Genomic DNA, 22,038 nt, shown 5'->3' on the forward strand with positions numbered 1-22,038 from the left:
AAGGGGGTTTGTTGAATCTGGCAGGGGTTTCGGTATTTGGTTAGCCCAATGGCACCTGCATAGCCTCACGGAGCTCGATTTTTCATTTTCATCCCAAGGTCAAGGTCACAAGGTCACGAACTTAGAAAATGTCAAAAAAATCAATAAATTGGGCATCGAGCTCCTTGGGTTTTCAACTGTTTCGAATGAAAGTTGGTATGCAAGTCGTGCTCTTCGAGTACTACAACTTTCATCATTTACGTTTTTCCCGATTCCCGCCAGTTTGCCAGTGGCGTCCCCTCGAAGGTTAAAAAATAAAAAAGGTGAACCGTGTACATTGCTCATGAACCATCGCCGTCTCCAGACTTGTTGGTTCACGAGTCAGTAAGTGACCACTATATTCGTTGTGTGTGTGTGTGTGTGTCTGTCTGTAGGTCTGTCTGTCCTGAGGATAGCTCCGTGGGTTTTGATCCCATCCTGATAAAATTTGGGTGGGAGGTTTATATCACGATCTAGTTGTGTTTTCCGGAGAATGGGCATGCTGCGCTCATTATGAGCAGAGCCACGCCCAAAAAACAGGTGTTTTTAGGGAGTAGCCGATTTCAAGTTGCATTTTCTCCGAGGGAGTTTATCAAATCTGGCAGGGGTTTCAGTATTTGGTTAGCCCAATGGCACCTGCATAACCCCATGGAGCTCAATGTTTTATTTTCGTCCTAAGGTCAAGGTCACAAGGTCACGAACTTAGAAAATTGCGAATTTTGACATAAAAATCATATGACCGCCCAAACTTTGAGAGCTAGGATGACAATTTTTTTTATGCATAATATTGAGGTCATATATGTGTCTTGAAACCCCACCTAAAGTCTTGAAACCATTTTGCTCTATCTCAAACACTTTGCCCGTGGCACCCCCTTCAAGTTTGTTTTTATGCTGATTTCATCAAAGTATGGATAATACGAGGAGTGTGAAATGCCATATAGCCTACATGACGTTATATTGTTCCTTGAATGTTCCAAAGGAAGTTTTGCACCAAAGGTCATAATCCTTGACCTTTGATGTTTAAAGTTCATAAAGATCAAATTTTGCAAAGTTGTGGGAATCGAACCGGGTTTTCGACCTTCTTCGACGAACTAACTCCAATAAGCTATAGCACGTATCCTGTTTCCTTATTTTAATGTCCACAACATTGTTTTGTAACCTTTAAAGGTTATACAAAGGTCAAATTTTGAAAGTTGTTGAACAAAACCGGGGTTTCGACATTTTGCAGCTAATAACCTGTCACTCGTACCACATCATGTTGATCATTTTTATAAGTTGGTCAAAAATTATCACATTGTCTCATCCTTGACTTTTGAAACAATCTACATCGTCAAATACCGCTCGTGAACCATTGCCGTCTCCAGACTTGTATTGCTTTAAAATTATTTGGATCAGACTTCACTGCAATGCTTTATAAAAAAAATATTATTAGACTCGTCTTTTCAAAACGAAAAACGATAAATGTATAAATAGGCAAGCATTGGGTGGCTTTGACACCACTCTGGTCTGGTTTTACTATTTATAGGTATGTTTGAGTAAAATGAACATTTTTGTTTTATTCTATAAACTACTGACATTTCTCCCAAATTTCAAATAAAAATGTTGTCATTTAGAGCATTTATTTGCAGAAAATGACAACTGGTCAAAATAGCAACAAAGATTCAGTGTTTTCAGACCTCAAATAATGTAAACAAAACAAGTTCATATTCATTTTTAAACAACACAATACTAATGTTTGAACTTAGGCAGAGTTCAGAAATCAATATTTTTTGGAACAACCCTGATTTTCAATCACAGCTTTCATGCGTCTTGGCATGCTCTCCACAAGTCTTTCACATTGCTGTTGGGTGACTTTATGCCACTTCTGGCGCAAACATTCAAGCAGCTCGGCTTTGTTTGATGGCTTGTGACCATCCATCTTCCTCTTGATCACATTCCAGAGGTTTTCAATGGGGTTAAAGTCTGGAGATTGGGCTGACCATGACAGGGTCTTGATCTGATGGTCCTCCATCCACACCTTGATTGACCTGGCTGTGTGGCATGGAGCATTGTCCTGCTGGAAAAACCCATCCTCAGAGTTGGGGAACATTGTCAGAGCAGAAGGAAGCAAGTGTTCTTCCAGGACAACCTTGTATGGGGCTCGATTCATGAGTCCTTCACAAAGACAAATCTGCGCGATTCCAGCCTTGCTGAAGCACCCCCAGATCATCACCGATCCTCCACCAAATTTCACAGTGGGTGCGAGACACTGTGGCTTGTACGGCTTTCCAGGTCTCCGTCTAACCATTAGACGACCAGGTGTTGGGCAAAGCTAAAAATTGGACTCATCAGAGAAGATGACCTTACTCCAGTCCTCTTCGGTCCAATCCTTATGGTCTTTTGCAAACCTCATCATGGCTCTTCTTTGCTTCTCATTGATGAAGGGCTTTTTTATAGCTTTGCACGACTTCAGCCCTGCCCCTCGGAGCCTGTTTCGAACTGTCCTCGCCGTGCACTTCACCCCAGCTGCCGTTTGCCATTCTTTTTATAGGTCACTTGATGTCATCCTACGGTTGTTGGGTGACATTCGAATGAGTTGGTGGTAATCCCGGTCAGTGGAAAGTCGTTTTCGCCCTCTGCCAGTCTGTAGCTTTGTTGTCCCCAATGTCTGCTGCTTGACCTTGTTCTTATGAACCGCCGTCTTTGAAATTTTAAGGATGGAAGCAACGTGACGCTTACTGTATCCCTCTGCCAGTAAAGCCAGAATTGAACCCTTCTTTTCCTCACTCAAAACTTTTCTTTTCAACTCTTTTGGCATGGTCAATAGTTATTTTTTTGATTCCAATTACTTTTGAGGTACTACTAGCACTGTTTTTGCCATCCAGCTGGTCCTATTACAAGAGGATAGTGATGACCACAGTAGTGGTTTTTATACTTTTCCTTGTTAAAGACGATTCGGTTCAGGTGATCACCTAATCAGTACCTCACTAAGTAGAATGAGGTGTGCCTGTGTTGGAATTCAACAAACACTGGAAGGGAATGGGTGCCATACATGTAGAGATGCTGATTTAAATTTTTTTTGGAGTTGTCTCTTATTTATTTCCAGAGCTATATATATATATACATATACATATACACACACACACACGTATTGTTGCGGGCCAGGGGTCGAGTGAGAAGACCACCAGGGTGGGAGGCTATCTCGGGTTCCCACCAGACTCCCCGGAATTGTAGGCCGTCGCACACGGATAATTCCGTGATGCAGCGGGTCACTAACCGACCATGAACGCCAACTTAACCACGTGACCTCGGGTCCTCGCGTCTATGGGTTAATCGGGTTACTTAATTCATCACGTGACTTAATTACCGGGGGACATGCCCTCGGTGTGCCTTGTCCGGTATGCCTTGTCCGAACCAGATCACTTTAGCGGAGCAGATGCAGCCAAGCGACACTGCCAAGGACGTACCGGCTAAAATGAACGGATTGTTGGGAATAAAGACCCGGCTTAGTTAGGATACGGACCATGCTGGATCAATGAAAGAACAGACAAAAACTAGCTGGGAACATTTCTACAAAGGATTTATTACAGGCAGGCAATGAAAGATATGTGGCACAGTGAATATAGCTTTTATTGTGGTATGTAAGCAGAGATAGGAAGAAATGTGAGAGGTGCGGAAATAAAACAAGCAACTTACAAAAGCAGACGCAGAGCAGAGTTATCCCGATATAATTCTTGTAGAATCTTAACTTAAGCGAGGACAGGCACCAGAACGCACACACACACACACACACACACACACACACACACACACACACACACACACACACACACACACACACACACACACACACACACACACACACACACACACACACACACACACACACACACACACACACACACACTATAGAAAGTCTACACCCCATTTCAAATTTTTCACCTTTTGCTGTTTATAGCCTGGAGTTAAATTGCACTAAATCAGACTTTTTCCACCTTTATTTACATATCGTAACCCACAACTTCCAAGTGAAAAACAAATTCTACAAATTTCAGAAAATTAATTTAAAATACAAAACTAGAATATCTTGGTTGGATAAGTGTTCACCTCCCTTATAATGGCAATTGTAAATTAGCTCAGCTGTAACCAATCACCTTCAAAATCACACACCAAGTTAATCGACTTCCACCTATGTTAAATTGTAGTGACTTGCCGAGTACCTATCCCACGGGTGATGTTGTTCTCAGCACGCATCATGTTCTTCTGACGCATCCCTTTATTTGGGTGGTGTATAGGCAACTGACAGTTCTGTACATGCAAAAAATATATATAACCCAGGTTATGTGCATGAAGCAAAAACATACCAACTGTTTCTGATTCAAAACACCTCACTGCACTGGAGAAAGTGGGGACAGGAATATTTCACTGTAAATGGTGGGGACTTGTAATACCAAGCTGAAAGCACGAGCTAACTAACGCGTGCTACCCAAACAATCATGAGACAAGGGGCCAAAGACTATCTACACATAGACTAATGAAATGACTAATCTTCAGGTCACCTACGTGCCCATTTATGCTCTCCCCCTGGGGTAACTTTCGAAAACCGTAACATTACATTCAGCGTATACACGTGGGCTAACCGCATGACCTCGAGTATACTCGCCTTTAAGCTATGTCGCCTGAGTTAGAATCCAGACCCAGCTATAAGCTGTCCTCCTGGTGTTTAACTGGCAAGGTGATTCATCATTGTGTGTGCCGTCTCTTGGATGGATGTTAAACTGGGTGTCCCGTCTGCTGGCATTGGGTGGCAGACGTTAAGGATCCCATGGTTTCCTTCGCGAAGAGTAGACGACCTCTGGCCGGCACCATGAAGACACTAAAAATTCAGTGAAGTACTCTTCGGGAGAAGTTGATCAATGCAAACAACCTCAGCAGTATAGTTCGCTGGAGCTATCATCTTCTTTTTTTTTTTTCTTGAAATGATTCATTTTAAAATCTCAAACATTTAGTACAGACAAAACGATTTATTTTTAAGCATAAAATAAACATCGCCATTTTGATCTAATACTTCCGTGTTCATTAATTAATCAAATTGTGTTTAGAAGATTACGCACAATAATTTCTTCAATTTTCTTTTCTCTGTTTCTTTTCTTCACATTGACACGCAATATCAAGTTTCGTTCAAATCGGGCAACGAAAACAATTATTAAAAAATCAATTCCCGATTCAGTGAAGTCCTCCTTGAGATTATTTGATCAATGCAAACAACCTCAGTGGTATAATTCGCTGGAGCTATATATATATTTTTTTTGAAATGATTTTTTTTATCAACCGCTGTCACAGCGGGAACCCAATGGGTTCACGGGTCGTCTCTTCCTCTTATTAATAAATAAAATTGTGTTTATACGCGTGCTTCATTGAACGATGACTCTTAAGGTAAATGCTCAAATTTTCTTCAAGTTAAAGTTTGACCACTAAATATAATTAAAATTTCGTGTCTTTTTTTTTCTTCATCAACCGCTGTCACAACGGGAACCCGATGGGTTCACGGGTCGTTGTGTGTGTGTGTGTGTGTGTGTGTGTGTGTGTGTGTGTGTGTGTGTGTGTGTGTGTGTGTGTGTGTGTGTGTGTGTGTGTGTGTGTGTGTATTGTTACGAATTTACCGCCCGCCCAGCATGCGAGTGACCGCTTTTCACTAATAGCAGCCGCACGCCCACCGGACGAGCGATTCAGTCGTGACTTCCCGGAACAACGCCGAGAACCAGTCACGGGTGTGCCGTCAACGCACATCACGGCCCAGTCCGTATTCTACCCGCACGCGACAGGGTCAATCGCCGAATATCGATATACCTAAGTATTCGCGCGGGTAACCTACCGAGGGACCGTACCTCTTTGAAGGCCTGTTTGGAGACGAACCGCTTAAGTGGTTCGTTCCATTCTGGGATAACCGAGCGGGTATTATCGCCAGACCTCGCCAGACCCGATTCTATTATCGGTCTTCAAAAACCAACTAGTATTCTGAAAAACAATATGGCACTTCAATGGGGGAAAATGACACGACGAACGGGGTACATTTAAACAAGCACATTTATTTTACACACGTATACAGGGATGCAGGTATATACAGGCAAGGAATTCAAAAACACGCATGCAGTTGCTTTACGAAGACTGCGAGATGGGACAAAGACACGAGCAAGGCAAAAATACTACAACCGACTATGGTTATTATTTACAATCACTTCAACAGGTTTTACTTATGGGACTCGGCGCCACAACAATCACTCAAAAGAAAAGCAAAGAAAAGACCCCCTCAAAGACGAGGGAGTCAGACTGGGCCCGTGGGCCTTTATAACGTGGTGCTTTGATGACCGAAAGGGCCCCACGAGACCGTTGCAGGTTACCTACACCCTCGTGGTGCCTTGCTGGGGCGAGTCACGACGTCCCGTCCCCACGGCAGCTAGCATAGCCGCGTTTGCGCCCAGGCCTTGCCAAGCAGCAGGCGAGCTCTCTCCGGCTCTCCCCACATGCACGTGCAGGCTCGCGCGACACAGCAGCGCTGCCCCTCCAGCCCACGTCTCCTTCGCGACGCCCGGACCTCCACCCACCAACCGCTCCAAGCTCCTGACTCGGACACGAACCCAGATCTTCACGCAGCTCCGTCAGAAGCAGCACAGCTCCTTCCAGCGGCAGCAACAACACCAGCAACGACAGACAGAGAGTGAGAAGAGAGAGTGTTGTTTCCACCAGCACAAGCAGCAGCAGCAGCTCCCCCTCGTGATTCTCCTCAGCACGAGCAGCAGTAACAACAACAGCAACTCCAGAGAGAGAGAGAGCGAACGCTCCGTGCACCCTTTTTATTACCCACGCCCCGCCCTCCTTCCAGAACATGCGGGAAACTTCCAGAACATGCGCGAAACTTCTCGAAGGAAGCGTTTTCCCGCCAAATTAGGGACGCGCGCGGCCGCGGTGGTTCTCTTTGTCCCTTTCAGGGTGAAATTCACTGTGGCGACACCATTCGTCCGGGGGAGGGGGGAACGGGGGCCGCCTGCTTTCCCTCGACGAAGGCTAGGCCTCTGGCAACCGTGTGCCGAGGTAGAAACACGGTGGTGTGGTTATGAGGGTTGAGGTGATCGTGGTTGTTGTAATTGGTGGTGCTTTGTGGTTAGGGTGGTTGTGTGAAGCGGTTGGTCCATAATAACGATAGCAAAAGAATAAAGGCTAACTTAAAGATCACAGCCCTGTCCACACGGATAATTCCCATTAAACAACGGTGGGGATATCTAACTGAACACGGACTTATCGGCATAACTAACTTAGGACCTTTATGGTGTTCTGCGAATTTCCACAGCCGTAACTATATATATATATATATATATATATATATATATATATATATATATATATATATATATATATATATATATATATATACACACACACATTTGCGGTTCTACAAACTGAATGCCTCGAAGGCAATGGCACCCAAAATACAGTGGTCCCCAGGCAGTTATTTTGTTAGTCTTCTACCTTACAGTTCGACCTTCCCCTCATGTCTAGTGGGTCAACGGGGCAAAGTGCATTGTGTGGATCTAATAGCTTGGTCTATTAACTATATCTCTGTCTCCTATTCTGATTTCTCATCCAACCCTTTCCTTTTAGCTATGGTACAAGTCAAGTAAGCAATCACACCCACCATGAAATGTGCGATTGAATAGCAAACACACCACGATGCCTCCCGTGGCTTGGAATCACCACCAAACTCCCTCCAACAAGCACACCACACACTATACAGCACGTGCATGGTGTGCTATTATTTCATTCATATCTGCGTGACAATTTTCAACAGCATCTCACCTTGCTTCACCCCTCAGTCACCAAACTTCACCACTTCGACCACAAATTCCTGCACTCGGGAAAAAATATTCCCGCACCCCCTCATATCTCTGCATTGCTACAATTCGACACTATATGGAGGAGTACTGTTCAACTTGTGCTGTCCTCGGACCCTGCGCAGTAGGGCTGAGCAACAGTCGTTAATAGCTCGACCACATCTCACCAGGGAAGTACTGGGTGAACACGTGGGATTGATACGACCCTTGTCCAGTCGCCAGAACATGGGAAGACAGGGCGGCGTGGAGGGGTCGTGGGAAGGGCGATCCAGGAGTTTGGTACGGGGCCCGGGTGTGCATTTTGGCTCATGAGAGGGGGCCTGTGGTTGGCAGGTGTGCATTGCTATTTGGCATTCAGACCACTCGGAGCACGTTCAGGGCTGGGATGTCAGCTCGTACCCTATGTTGAGTCAGGAACTCTGGGCTGTGGTGAGCCGGATGGGCAAATGAGACTATTTCCAGCCACGAGAGCCTGGCAGGACTTGGATGTGGCCCAATGGAGGAGCCTGATTCGGGTCACGAAGTGTTGTCTTCGGGTCGTCACCCCACCCTTTGCCCAGGGCTTATAAAAGGAGGAGTGTGGAGCCGCTCACTCTCTGCTCTGCTCCTCTCGGCTCTGCATTGCCTCTGCCCTTCTCTGGCTCTTCACTCACAGTTGGTGTGTGATTGAGACGTGCTTATTCCGGAGGACCAGTGTGGAGTGCACGTTGCCACGAGCCCCGGCAAAGTGACTAAGCCGAAGATAACGCGCCAACTCTCGAGGTGGGAATGCTCAAGCAGAGCATCCCACGGAGGTACATGCTGCAACCGGCAGATCAAATACATGACTACATTAGGGATCTTACGCCTCACAAATCTTCTCTCCTCTCTCCCTTTCTGGGAATATTATCGAGGTACAGTTATGACAAGGTAAAGGTACGTATACAGCACACATGAATGTGGTTGAGCAAGGTGAGACGCCGTTGTAAATTGGCGTGCAGATTTGAATGAAAGGATGTGCAATGCGCATCAGGCAGCGAGTTTGTTCATGTGGTAATTCTTTCACAGGTGGCTGCCTGGGTGCTGTGCCTGCTTCGATTTGTACCATGGTTAATAGGAAAGGGTTGGATGGAAATCAGGATTGAAAAAGAGAGAGAGAGAGAGAGATATATATATATATATATATATATATATATATATATATATATATATATATATATATATATATATATATAAGTAGGGTAAGAATACTGATTCTGGCTCACTTTGCCCCATGTAAATGAATGGGGGATTTTCAGCGATTTATATTTTTTTCCCTAAAAATAAATCCCCTTTTTATCCCAAGGTATATTTATTTGTCTCCCCTTTTAACTTGGAGGTTGAACCTCATTGAATTGAACACCTGGGGGTTGAACAGCTCACTCATTGAACCTATAAAGATTTGTTCATTCTCAAATTCCTTCAATAGTTTAATTTTCTTTGCACAATAATCCCCATCTAAAATATTAACAAACAAAACATTTGAATCTTTATATTTTTTAAGATACCCCATTTGTGCCATTACGAAATGATAAACTTCTCTTAATGCTCTCATCTGACCACCTCCTGAGCCACATATCATTTTGAGATTATAGTAAATTGTTTTTCATTGTTCAATTGATAACCATCAAAGTTTTCAGTCCATTCAAGGATATTCATTTTTTTCTTTACATCCTCTAACTTACTAGTTTTTAAATTAATTCGCTTATTTGTTTTATTTACCTTTGTTTTAGTTATTTTTTCAATAAGACTTATTTGATATTTTTCACATTCATTATGTTTTCCATTTATATACCAAGACTGAGATTTTCTCCACTCTTTAGTTTGATTAATACTTGGTTTAACCATTTATATATTGTGAAAAAACGCGGCGGTAGCCCTTAAAAAACCCTAACCCATCTTCCCATCGTTAAAACATAATCTATTTTATACACTCTATCATACAATATCCATATGGAACACAATCTATTCCATTATCTAAAATAAATCTCTTATCATCAAAGGCTCCTAATGCCTTTTTATTTACTTCTTCACTATATATGTTATGTTTATAACTTCTTATTGTATTCATTTTCCTATATTCTTCTTTCTTATTCATCAAACAATTATAATAATTTCTAAAAGTTATTGATTTCTTTATTACATATTTCTTTATTCCCTTTAACCTCTTATCAATCTGTTCACCATACTTATAAGCATATGCCTTTGCTCTCAATCCAATAAACTCACTCATTACTTTTCCACCCAACTCATCCTTAAACTTACCAATAACCTTTTCATTCTTTTTGGAAAATAACTCACTCTTCTTGCTGAAATTACTTGTATCATATACTCCAATATTTTTCTTCATATCTTCATAAACATCATCAGTTTTTATATCTAAGATAAAACTATCAGTATCCATATACAACAATGAAACATTTTCACCATACTCTTTCTTTAAGTCATTATACAAATAATCATACATCAATATCTTTGATAAATCAAGAACTGCTGTTCCAATATAAATTGGTTTATCCATTACAATACTTTCCTTTTTCATATGAATTGCAGAAAAGTTCTCTGAAAAAAACCTCTTCTCTCTCAAAACTTGGTTTATTTATCAATCTCGAAGCTTCTTTCCAAGATGTTGCGAATCTAATGTTTTGTCTGTTTCTAACATTTTCCATAGTCTTTCCAAATACAGCATTATTCATTAATTTATAAAAGTCCCCTTCAAATTTTACTTTTGTATTTGCTCTCATATCTGTATTGAATTGAATATACTTTTTCACCCAAGGACTTTGTTTAAATTTTAAAACTCTATGAATTTTAGCTACTCTCAATCCTTCTCTCAAAAACTGTTTTAAGCTTCTCTGATGCAAAACATATCCCTCTTTATCATAGAATGTTGTTAATAACTTTTCTGTTGATTTACCTTTAATATTAAAACTTTTATGATAATCACTTAACCATTCTTTCTTTGGAGTTTCTTTCTCACATGCAAAAGGAAGATCTTTATGCTTATTATGAAGATCACTCGGGTACCTCAAATCAACTTCAAAATAATAACCTTCTTCTTCGTCATTCAATTCCTCTTGAGAAGAAATAACAATATTCATCAAAGCCTTTTCATAATCCTTTTCTTCCACCCACTCTAATTTACCATAAGGCAGAGATTGAGACATTGCCCATCCATACAAATTATTAGCATCAAAATACATCAAATAATTACTATCTTTTTCACTATTATAATTTGGAAGATATTTATTATTTGCTTTAGCATATCTTTTGAACATACTTGTGATATTCCACCTCTCTTGGACTTCTCAATCATCAAAAGCATATCAACATCACTGATTAAATCTATATCTTGTTTTGTCATTTTCAACATTGCACTCCAAGCTAAACCAGGAGCTGTGAAATAGTGGGCAGGGTCTAATCCATAACAATTTTTATTATGACAGAGTGTTCTAAAAGCCTCAAACACATCAGCTAACAATAAAACATCTGTTTTTAGATATAAATCATGATATTCTCCAAGGTTCTTTATCTTAAATATTTTCCATATTTCTTGTGCGTGTTTATATTCCTTATCACTTATCTCTTCTTCATAAAGGTTATTATAGAAACTTTCTTTTGAAGGAAGTTGTGTTTCTTTAAATCTCATAAATGAATCCATATAATCATAAGGATAAATTCCCTTACTTGTAAGAATTTTCTCTTTACTTTGAATTTCATTCCTTGTTTGAATTTCCTCTCTCGTAAGAATTCCTTCTTTAATCAGAATTTCATCTTTAATCTGAATTTCCTCTTTAGTTCGAATTTTCTTTATAATTAGAATTTCATCTTCAGTTAGAATTTCCTCTTTACTTTGAATTCTCTCTTTAATCTGAATTTCCTCTTTAGTGAGAATTTCCTCTTTTGGAAAGAATGAATTAAGATTTGGAAAAGAGTCCGTGGAGCTTAGATTTGATGCGAGGTAGGCTAGTGGTGTTCCCATAAACTTGTAAGAATCTAAAAACCTAATACGAGTTATCGGTTTTGTGAATATCATTTTTGAAAATGAAATATACTTTTGACTTGTGTTTGTTATAGCAGAAATATTCCCTGGTGTTTTTGAAAGTTCATTTATAAATAGATGTGTATCATAGTTGGCGCTGTTGTGAAGAAAGACTGGAATAAAAGAAGGTAATTTATAATTAAGATTACAACAGGAATGAGCGGGACCTCTATATTTACCAGTAAGATGACAATGGTCTCTAACTTTAAACTCCTTAATTTCCCCCTCACAAATATGACAGATATTGTTCATTCTAAATTCTAATTTTTCTTCTTTGGTTAATTTCATCGGTTCATTTGTTTCTTTCATTAATTTAGTGAGTCTTATACAATCCTTTTCTAATCGTTTTACAAACTCTTGTGAAGCATTTTTTCCACGATAATGTTCAAGTTTGTTATACTTTTCTCCAACAGATGATTTGATATAATAACAAAAACCACAAGGAATATGTTTTTGATATTTATTTGTATATGGTTCTTTTGGATTAGGAGAAGCAGTATTTATCTTTTTAAGGATACATTCAAAATCAGCGTATATCACAAATGGGTGCATGATAGATTTATTATAATCTTCAAAATAAATCTTTTCACCAGGTTTAGGCATTGTAATTACAGCTGATTTATGATTACTACAATATTTTGAATGTTGTTCTAATCGTTCTTTTGTATGAAATGAATTAAGACATCGCTTACAAGGATATATTTTGTTTGCTGTTCTGAATACCTGAGAAGAGATTAATCTTGATAAATTATTGATGTATGTGTAATGTGAATTCTTTCCAACACTAAAATATAAAAGGTCAATGTGTGTTTCTTCATTTTTATAGTTGTTTGAAATTTTTAATATTTGAACTTTGTTTGTATCCGTTAATCCATATACATTAATAGAAAGATTATTCTTTTTCTCAAATTTAGGAATATCTGTTAATGGCATTGGGAATTTAAAATCTTTAATGTCCAAGGTATTCTCATATTTCATATATTGTTTTACTCTTTCTGAATTACATTTTGGTGGATGTAAGTGAGCAAGAACAGACCAGAGAAAACATTTATTATCATTGTTCTTAATATTAACAACTGCCTTCTTTAGTTTTATTTCTTTTGGTAATTCAATATAAGAAGAAGCTTTAAGAGGGTTTGATTTTAGAATGTGTATATCTAAAAAGATGATTTTTTTAATATTGAATCCACTTCCTACCACTGTATTATCAACATCCTCCTCTTGTCTTGATAGTTCTTCATAAACCCCACTATTCAAAAAATCTTGAAATGATGTTATAAAATGAAGATCTGTTCTCATATAAGGAGTTTGTTCTTCATCTTGTCTTTTCATATTCATTTTCACTCCCATATAAAACTTTAAAGTTTTTATTTCTTTTAATGTCTTTTTAATAAATTTTTCAACATCGGGTTTCACTATTTCAATTGATTCAGCTATTGATGATGGACTGGGTTCTCCAAATTGAAAAATCCTTATTTTTATATGCCCTTTAAATGCCTCATCAGTGTTTTTAATATAATAGTCTCCCTTTACTTTAAACTCATTTTTCTTGTGTTTTTGTGATTGAAGATGTTGATTATAACTACTCTTCAAAACATCCTTTGAACAGATATCACAATGTTTTCTTTCCAACTCAAGAGGAGATATTTGATGAAATAGATTAAATGTGTGTTTGTTGGTTCGGAGGTGTTTTCTATAATGTTTATATTCGTGATTACAAACATCGCAGTACGTTGTATTCACCATATTTATAGAATAAAACTTTGCTTAAACTAAAATTTTCTTGATGAAAATTTCGTTTAATTTATAGGTGAATCTGTGCTTAAAAACATTTTATCCTCCAACTTTTTCACTTAATAAATACAATGTTTCAAGACACAAAAGACAAGTTTCAATCAATCTCTTCATCTGTTAAAGATACTGAGAAATATGTCAAGGATGTAAAATTGAACAAAGATAAATATAACAACTATTGGATAAAAACTATTATGGTAAATAATATGAGTTCTTCAATTTCCTTCAGTGGAAGGGCTTTTAGTATACCTGGTAGAACATCAATTAAAGTATCTCTAACAAAAGTTTCTCCTCTCCTTCTAGTAATATATTCAAAACTAGAAAAGCAATGAAACAAGAAAAAGTATCAAAGAACAAAAACCTTATGGATGAAGCTTTAGAAAGAAAAGATAAGACCATCTGTAATATGCAAGGAGAAATTTGTATTTTTTCAACAACCCTAAAGATGTAAATCTTGATGAAATAAAGGATGTTAATATATCAGGTGAAATGACATTTCGTTCAATAGTAGTTAACGATAATTTTAAAATTACCTTTAATATAAAAAATGTTGTCGTTGAATCTGATAATGGAAAAAAGTATATCGATATCGATGGTAATATACAACTGAAAGTATAGATGAATTTCAGTTTAAGTAAAGTTTTACTTTATAAATATGCTAGACTTTCCTGATTCTCCATATGACAAATTTGAGAATTGTCCTGCGTGTGAAAGACAGGGATTAAACACAGAGTCAAAAGCCTATAAACAATGTATATTCTGTGATTATCTTCTAATTAATGATAATAAAAAATATAAAAAGGAAAATAATTCTTTTAGATTTACACCAAAAATGAATTACTTTACAAGATTGATTAGAGAAATGAATGTAAAGTATGAGGATGATAACACACCTTTCCTTACAAGGGAAGAAACTGAACGTATAAGAGAAATGTTCAAAGGATTGTTGTTGTATATTATTCATGGATGTAATTTTCAGGGAAATATCAACACAAGATATTGTATAAATAAAATAATGGATTATCTTGAAATTAAACCTGAACTTAGGATAAAATATAGAGTTTCTAAAAAAGCCAATAATAAATTAAATAACCTGTTTTTCAAATATATAAATGAATGATTTTTTACCTATTTGGGAAAATAAGATAAAATTTAACAACCATAAAAAATCTCCCAAATTCATTAAGATGTCTCATAGTTGGTTCAAGTGGATGTGGAAAAACCTGCTTACTTTTAAAAATGCTCCTCACTCCCAACTTTTTAGATTATGATAATTTAATAATTTTCACAAAGTCGAGTTTTCAACCAGAGTATCAACTACTCTCACAAGGTTTTAATGCTGGTCTTCAAAAAGAAGATATAATAGGTTTATTTAAACGTCAAAAAAACCTAAATGATTATAACATTGAAGATATAATTCAACTATTTTGTGATACACAGAGATGTAAAAAGAAATCAAATCTTATAACTTGTATTCTTAGTGATAATACGGATGATATACCGTCTCCCCAAGATTTGGATAAATCAAAAAAGAACCTCGTTATCTTTGATGATTGTGTTAATGAGAGAAACCAAACGGTAATGGACAGCTACTACACAAGAGGGAGACATTCTTCTTGTAATTGTATTTATCTTAGTCAATCGTACTTTCAACTTCCTCGTCGTTCCATCAGAAACAATGCTAATACTTTTATTTTATTCAAGTTAAATTCAATAGATATCAATAATTTTTGGAGAGATAATTGTTCTACATTATGTAGTAAAAAGAAATTTGAGGATTATATGAAGCACACGACTGAAAAATATAAATATATTGTTGTGAAACAAGATGAGATATTAAGGGATATATTTTTTGTTTTATAAACAATTACATATATAAATGACAACTATTATTATAAATCTTGTGGGTAAATCTGCTTCTGGAAAAAACTTTCATAAATCAAGGTTCTTGTGTAGTACAAATGAGAATATTGTAAATTTACTTAAAAAACACCCCGTGATACGCATTGTATCAACAACAACTAGAGCAATAAGACCTGGAGAAGTAAAAGGTGAAGATTATCACTATATTTCAGTGGAGGAACATATGCGATTGAGGAATGAAGGACAAATATTTGAGGAGGTTTCTCTTGGTACAACAAAATATTCACATTGTAAGAGTGAGTTAAAGAAACTAAAATCTGGTGGTGTTGGGATATTAGAAACTAATCCAGAAGGAACGAGACAAATTATTAAATATCTGAGCGGAGTGAAGATTTTATCATTCGGTTTTGATGTTGATGAAGAAACTCAACACAAACGTATGAAAAGCAGAGATGCAAGGATTAGTGAAGAAGAAATTACAACTCGCATTAATGTTAATAAAGAATTTGATGAAATATTTAAAGAAAAGGATTTATTTGAACACATCTACTTGAATGATGAAGAAAAGGAAAATTTCCCTGTTGATCTTTACAATTCATTAAATGATATTTTACAATAAATAAATGGATACAAAAGAAAGAGCAAGAAGATTTAAGGAACATCAAGAGTTGGTTTCAAAAGTTGTAAAACAACAGGAAGACATAAAGAAGAAACGCAGACAGAAACTAACGGGCGAAGAAGCATTTGAAAAAAAACAAGACAAATTTTTTAAACCACTTTTAAAAACTTCCCAAGAAAAAATGAAAGATGTTTCCACAGTTCCCACAGTAGAATATACTCCTAGAAAGCTTCAAATGTTAAAAGATTTCAGTCAAATGACGGAGGAAGAATTAGAGCATTTAGGAGAATTAGAATATGATGATGAAGGTTTATTTCAACAACTGGAAGAGATTAATCAACCCCCTGATTATATTGTGAATGCTGTTCAAAACAATGAATATTCAGCGGATTCAAAAACCAAAGCAGGACTCATTCCAACAGAACAACCAGCAATATTTCATCTTGTTAAAGAAAAGGTATTGATATTTAATGATGAATTAAGGTTCTTAAGTTCTGCTCAACACCCTGTTAAACTAACTCCGAGATTAATGTTTCTTCTCACAAAAGATGGAAGACAAGGTTCAACTGTGAGGGATGAATCAAAGTATATTGATAAACCATTGGATATGGAAAATAATGATGATAGAGTATATATTGATTTGCTGAACACTCTAAATTATAAGGTTATTCTTTCTGGTAAAAGTAGGAAGAATGAGAAGGAGAAACACATTATTCAGGCTTTAAGTATCCTTGGTTCAGGTATTAGTTTTCTTCCAAATGACCCATCGCAATTAGTTAATAGACTGTTATTGTTGTTCGGCAGTAAGAAGGCTGGAAATAACAATTGTTTTAATGAAGCATCAGCCATTTTAGATCAGTTGATGAACATGAAAATAATTAATAAATCTCAATATAAAGACATTTTATCTCATATTAAATAAGATGAGAAGCACAATCCTGAGTTTTAATTTCACAACAAGCGACCACACATCTTCATTCCCATACCCACTACAACTTGACACAACAAAAGAATATGAGGCATCTTTATTGTCCATGGAGACTTATAATACCTTATTTAATATAACCGAGAAAAATGACAAGTTTAGTTATAATCCGGGAAGTGGATACAAAACGATAACAGTCTCACCCGGAGCATACGAGATTTCTCAAATATCTTCCGAAATTGCTCGTCTTATGAAAGAACAGGGTGATGAACCAAAAAATATTATTATAAACATTCAAAAACATACTTCAAAATCAACGATTAAAGTTAAAAATAACTACAAGGTTGATTTCACAATTGATAATTCATTTAGAGAGTTATTAGGTTTCTCCTCAAAAAGATTGAAACTAATGGGACGTTTTACAGTGATAATGTCATTCAAATATCCTCAGGAATAAATTCGGTGTTAATTCACTGTGATTTGATTGATGGTGCTTATAATGATGGATTAAAAACAAATACAATATTTTCATTCAGCGCATACTCAACCCCAATTGGTTATAAATTCAATATGGAGCCTAAAAATTTGGTTTATCTACCTGTGTCAGGAAAAACCATACACAGAGTAAATTTTAGGATAACCGACCAAGATAATCGTGTGATCTCTTTTAATGGAGAAGTTATATCCATCAGAATTCACCTACGTGAAGTTTTTCAATAAATAAATACGATGGTTATTGTGAGGAAGCACGAGTTGGGAAAATATAAAATAATTACAGGAGATGGGATGTTCCTTTCCCGTACTACAAGGGTGAAGGTATGTATCTTGGTAGAGGATACTATAAACCTAAGAGACAAAGGGGTGTCGGACATCAATTTAGAGGAGATGGGATAATTGATACTCTCATGGGTATTGGTTCAACTATTCTTAAACATAAAGACCTAATTGGTTCAACTGCTTCTGCTGTGGGAAATGTAGCAGGTGCTGTAAAGAGTATAAAAGATGCTCAGAAAGAATCTCATAAATTACAAGCAATAAAAGAAATTAAGAAAGGTAAAACTCAGTTGTCCCCCAAGAACGACAGAAAATAATTCAAATACTTGGATCAGGGTTTCAAAAGTTTTAACATCTTTTTCCTAAATAAATACAAGTATGGAAGCAATTGATAGTATCTATGATTTGGATGATACTATTATTATCTCAAACTCCACTAAAAAAGAAGATTACTTCAAGGTAAATGCAATAACTGGAACAGACTGGAATACAAATGGTACAAAAAGTTTTGAAATAAATAATCAACAAACCTATTTGAATCTCTCCGAAAGTTTCTTGTTGTGTAAATTTAAATTCACTAAGGCTGGGAATAACACAAACGCTACACTTGTAAATGATTTCTTCTGGAAAATGTTTGATAGTGTGCGATTGTATATTGGAACACAAGAAGTTGAAGCGGTTGATTATGTCTCTGCTGTATCTGAAATGATGAAATTTACACTCTATACATTCAGTGATAGAATGGGAAAGGGGTCTGTCGAAGGTTTTATTCCTGATATGTCAACGGGAACAAACACAGACCCTGGATATATTCAAAGGAAAGGAATGTATAATGATGATACAAAAGCAGAAAATAGTTTTACTGTGGCAGTTCCTCTTAAAGGTATATTTGGATTTTGTGATTATGATAAAGTTCTGTATGGTCTTAAAATTAGATTTCAACTACAAAGGAATGATAATGAAAATAGATTGCTTTTTGGTGTTGGTAATGCTTTTGGTGATCAGAATAAATTTGTAATTGAGGAGATGAGTTGGTATATCAGTGAATATACTCCTAATCTTAAAACAGAAGAGATGTTGAATCGAAGACTTAACTCAAAACCACTCAGTGTATCATACCTCAAAAGAAGATGTCAACACGTTAAACTCAATCAAACTACTTACACGTGGAATTTGGGTGTTCTGGAAGGAAAGCCACGATATCTGTGGATGATTTTTAAAAAGCCAGATGGTGATACTGCGACTGATAAGAATAATGCATTGAGTGATAATGCTAAGGTGAAACAACTTCGCGTTTCTCTAGATGGAACATTTTATCCACGAGATAGATTGGAAATTAATTGGGAAAAAAATGATTTTGCTGAAGCATACAAGTCTTACCAAAAGGTGTGTGAAAGTAATGGAAATAAAGAACCTATTTTGGATATGACAGCATTTAAAAGTTTGTATACAATCTATACGTTTGACCTGAGCGCTCAAAAAGAAACTATAAAGTCTAATCGAGTGGATACTTCCCTATACATTGAAAGAGGAGAGAGTGAAGAAGTTGATACATATTGTTTGCTTTTGGAAGAAACAGAATTGCAGATTAATACAGATAATGGTGTGATGATTAGTCTCACATAATTTTTTGTTAAATAAATGAGTGGCAAAGTACCAACTGGGGTATATGTTAATCAAATCAATCTTCATAAACTATCATCTTGTGTTCAAAATCAAAAGCCTTGTACGATTAACGTTAATACAATTCAGAGAAAAGGAGCAGTAAGAATTGATGTTTTGCTCACAAGAGAACAGGTTAAAATCTTGAATGACACTGGCTCACTTAAAATTAAAATGACAAAACCAATGTTGAAAAAATATTCAATAAGAGAGACGAGTGGAGGATTTCTCCCATTTCTAATTCCTTTATTTGCTGGTTTAAGTGCGGTTGGAGCATTGACGGGTGGTATTTCAACAGCGGTCAAAACTGCCAACGAAAGGAAGGCTCAACTCCAGGCTCAAAAAGAATTGGAAAGACATAACAAAGAGTTGGAGAAACAAATTAGTGGAAGTGGTGTAATTGTAGATTTTGCTGAAAAACTTGAAGGTCTGCCTGATAAAGCGAGATTGTTAGTTGGAGATATGCTTTCTTCTATAGCACAAGCAGGTGTAAAATTAACGAAAAGAGGTAATGGATTATATCTTTCTAATAAATAAATGAGCATTGATGAGTGGTTGAAAGAATTTGGAAAGAATACAACATCAAATTTACAACTTGTCAAATATTGTAATAAATTAAAAATTCATAATGTGGTTATTTGTATGAGAGATGAATTAACAAATGTGTCGAAACATACAAAGAATATTATTATGAACTTAGAAGATAATGATGGGAACGGTTCTCATTGGGTTTGTATTTTTAATAGTCAAGACAAATATTATTTTGATAGTTTTGGTCTTCCACCACCTGTTGAAGTCATAAAATTCTTACAGAATGGTGTTTATCAAACATTTCAAGTCCAAGAATTAAATTCCAAGTGTTGTGGTCAATTATGTCTATATGTGTTATTTCAACTCAACAAAAATAAAAAATTTTATGATATTATTTTTAATCTAATATAAATGACTTATGTTGGTAAAGATGGTTCTATCTTTGGTGTATCTCAAGAACTGGATATTGATTTATCAAATTATTACACAAAGGCACAGGCTGAACGACATAAATATAATATAAACAAAAATATTAACATGAAAAATGCTTATAAATTAAAAATTATCCAAGCCCGACTGACGCAAATGACTTGGTGAGATTAAGCGATTTATCACAATATATATACTTAAATAAAACGGCTGTGTATTCTAAAGATACAGAAGTGTTGATATTATCTCCAGGTCATACAGAATTCACAGTTCGAATTAAAATAAATTTTTATAAAGAAGGGCGTATCGTTTGTATGAGAATAGAACAATGGGGGTATGATATGAATGATTTAGGGTATAATTGGTCATTTAAAATTAACCTCGAAGACCTGGAACAATTAAATCAGTCTCGTAAGGAAGAATATTATCCACTTGGTATCGAGAACGAGTTTTGTGGAGCCACGATTAGTAAACAACAAATAAAAGAATTTAATAAGGGTAAATATAATAATGGTTTTGCCCTTGTTTATCTCATGAAAACAGAAAAAACAGGATTATATATAATAAGTAAGGAAATACAAAATGATTTAACTATGGGAAGATGGGGAGGTGTTTCGTGCCATAATATTATTCTAACATATATTTCTAATACATAAATGACAGCAAGAAGGCTTCAAGAAAATTATCATTTCTGTGTTCAAGCATACCTTCAAGAAAAGGGTATTCGGTATTTTAATAAATATGTTCTACAACATAAGAATGAGGTATTTTCAATAAAAGATTGGCATTATGCTGATGTTGATAAACCAACAACTTTAGATTTAATTAGAATGTTAAATAATGAAAAAATTATAAGGTTAAGAAAAGGTAAGGCTCTTTTAGAAATTCAAAAGAAATTTTATTGGTATCCTGTTGTAAAAAATTATTTTGGATACAGGAATAACAAGAAATCCTGATGAATATATGTATAATATTCTATGGGGTGTAAACGATTCAAGTATAGTAAGGGATGAGGAAGGAGTTGAAGACGAGAGGGAAGAGGAGGAAAAGGAGGAGGAGGAGAGAGAGAAGGAGGAAAGAGAGAAGAGAGAGAGGGAGGAAAGAGAGAGAGTGAATAAAGATCGAAATATGGAAACCAGTGAGATTCAAAAAGAATAGAGGTATTAAAGAAATTAACTTATCTCACCAGGGAGGAATACAAAGAATTAAAAAGTCTATTTACAATACTTTCGACAAGACTATCGACATCGAGAAGACATGTATTTTAATTCAAGTTTTTTCTTAAATAAATGGAGGAGAGAGTGAAGGCATTTCTAAGGATTCTTTATGTTTTAAAAATTAAGATTCAAATGTGCATGTTGGAAACTAAAAAGGTTTTTGCACTCTGCAGAAATTTTTCTCATAAATAAATGAGTTATTGTCTCAAATGTAAAAAGAAAACTAATACTAAAAATATTTCATATATTAAAAGTAAAAAATAACAGGGTTATACAAA

At 36.1% G+C, this 22,038-nt stretch overlaps 1 protein-coding gene across 5 annotated transcripts in view; it reads left to right on the plus strand.

The window, feature by feature from the left end:
- The window catches only part of LOC147023765 (B-cadherin-like), a 101,589-nt gene that overhangs the window by 61,483 nt on the left and 18,068 nt on the right, over positions 1–22,038 (plus strand). The window lies entirely within an intron of this gene.

The sequence above is a fragment of the Eptatretus burgeri genome, chromosome 7 (genome assembly GCF_056783735.1).
Source record: "Eptatretus burgeri isolate ZD-2024b chromosome 7, Ebu_testis_v1, whole genome shotgun sequence".
Taxonomy (NCBI): domain Eukaryota; kingdom Metazoa; phylum Chordata; class Myxini; order Myxiniformes; family Myxinidae; genus Eptatretus; species Eptatretus burgeri.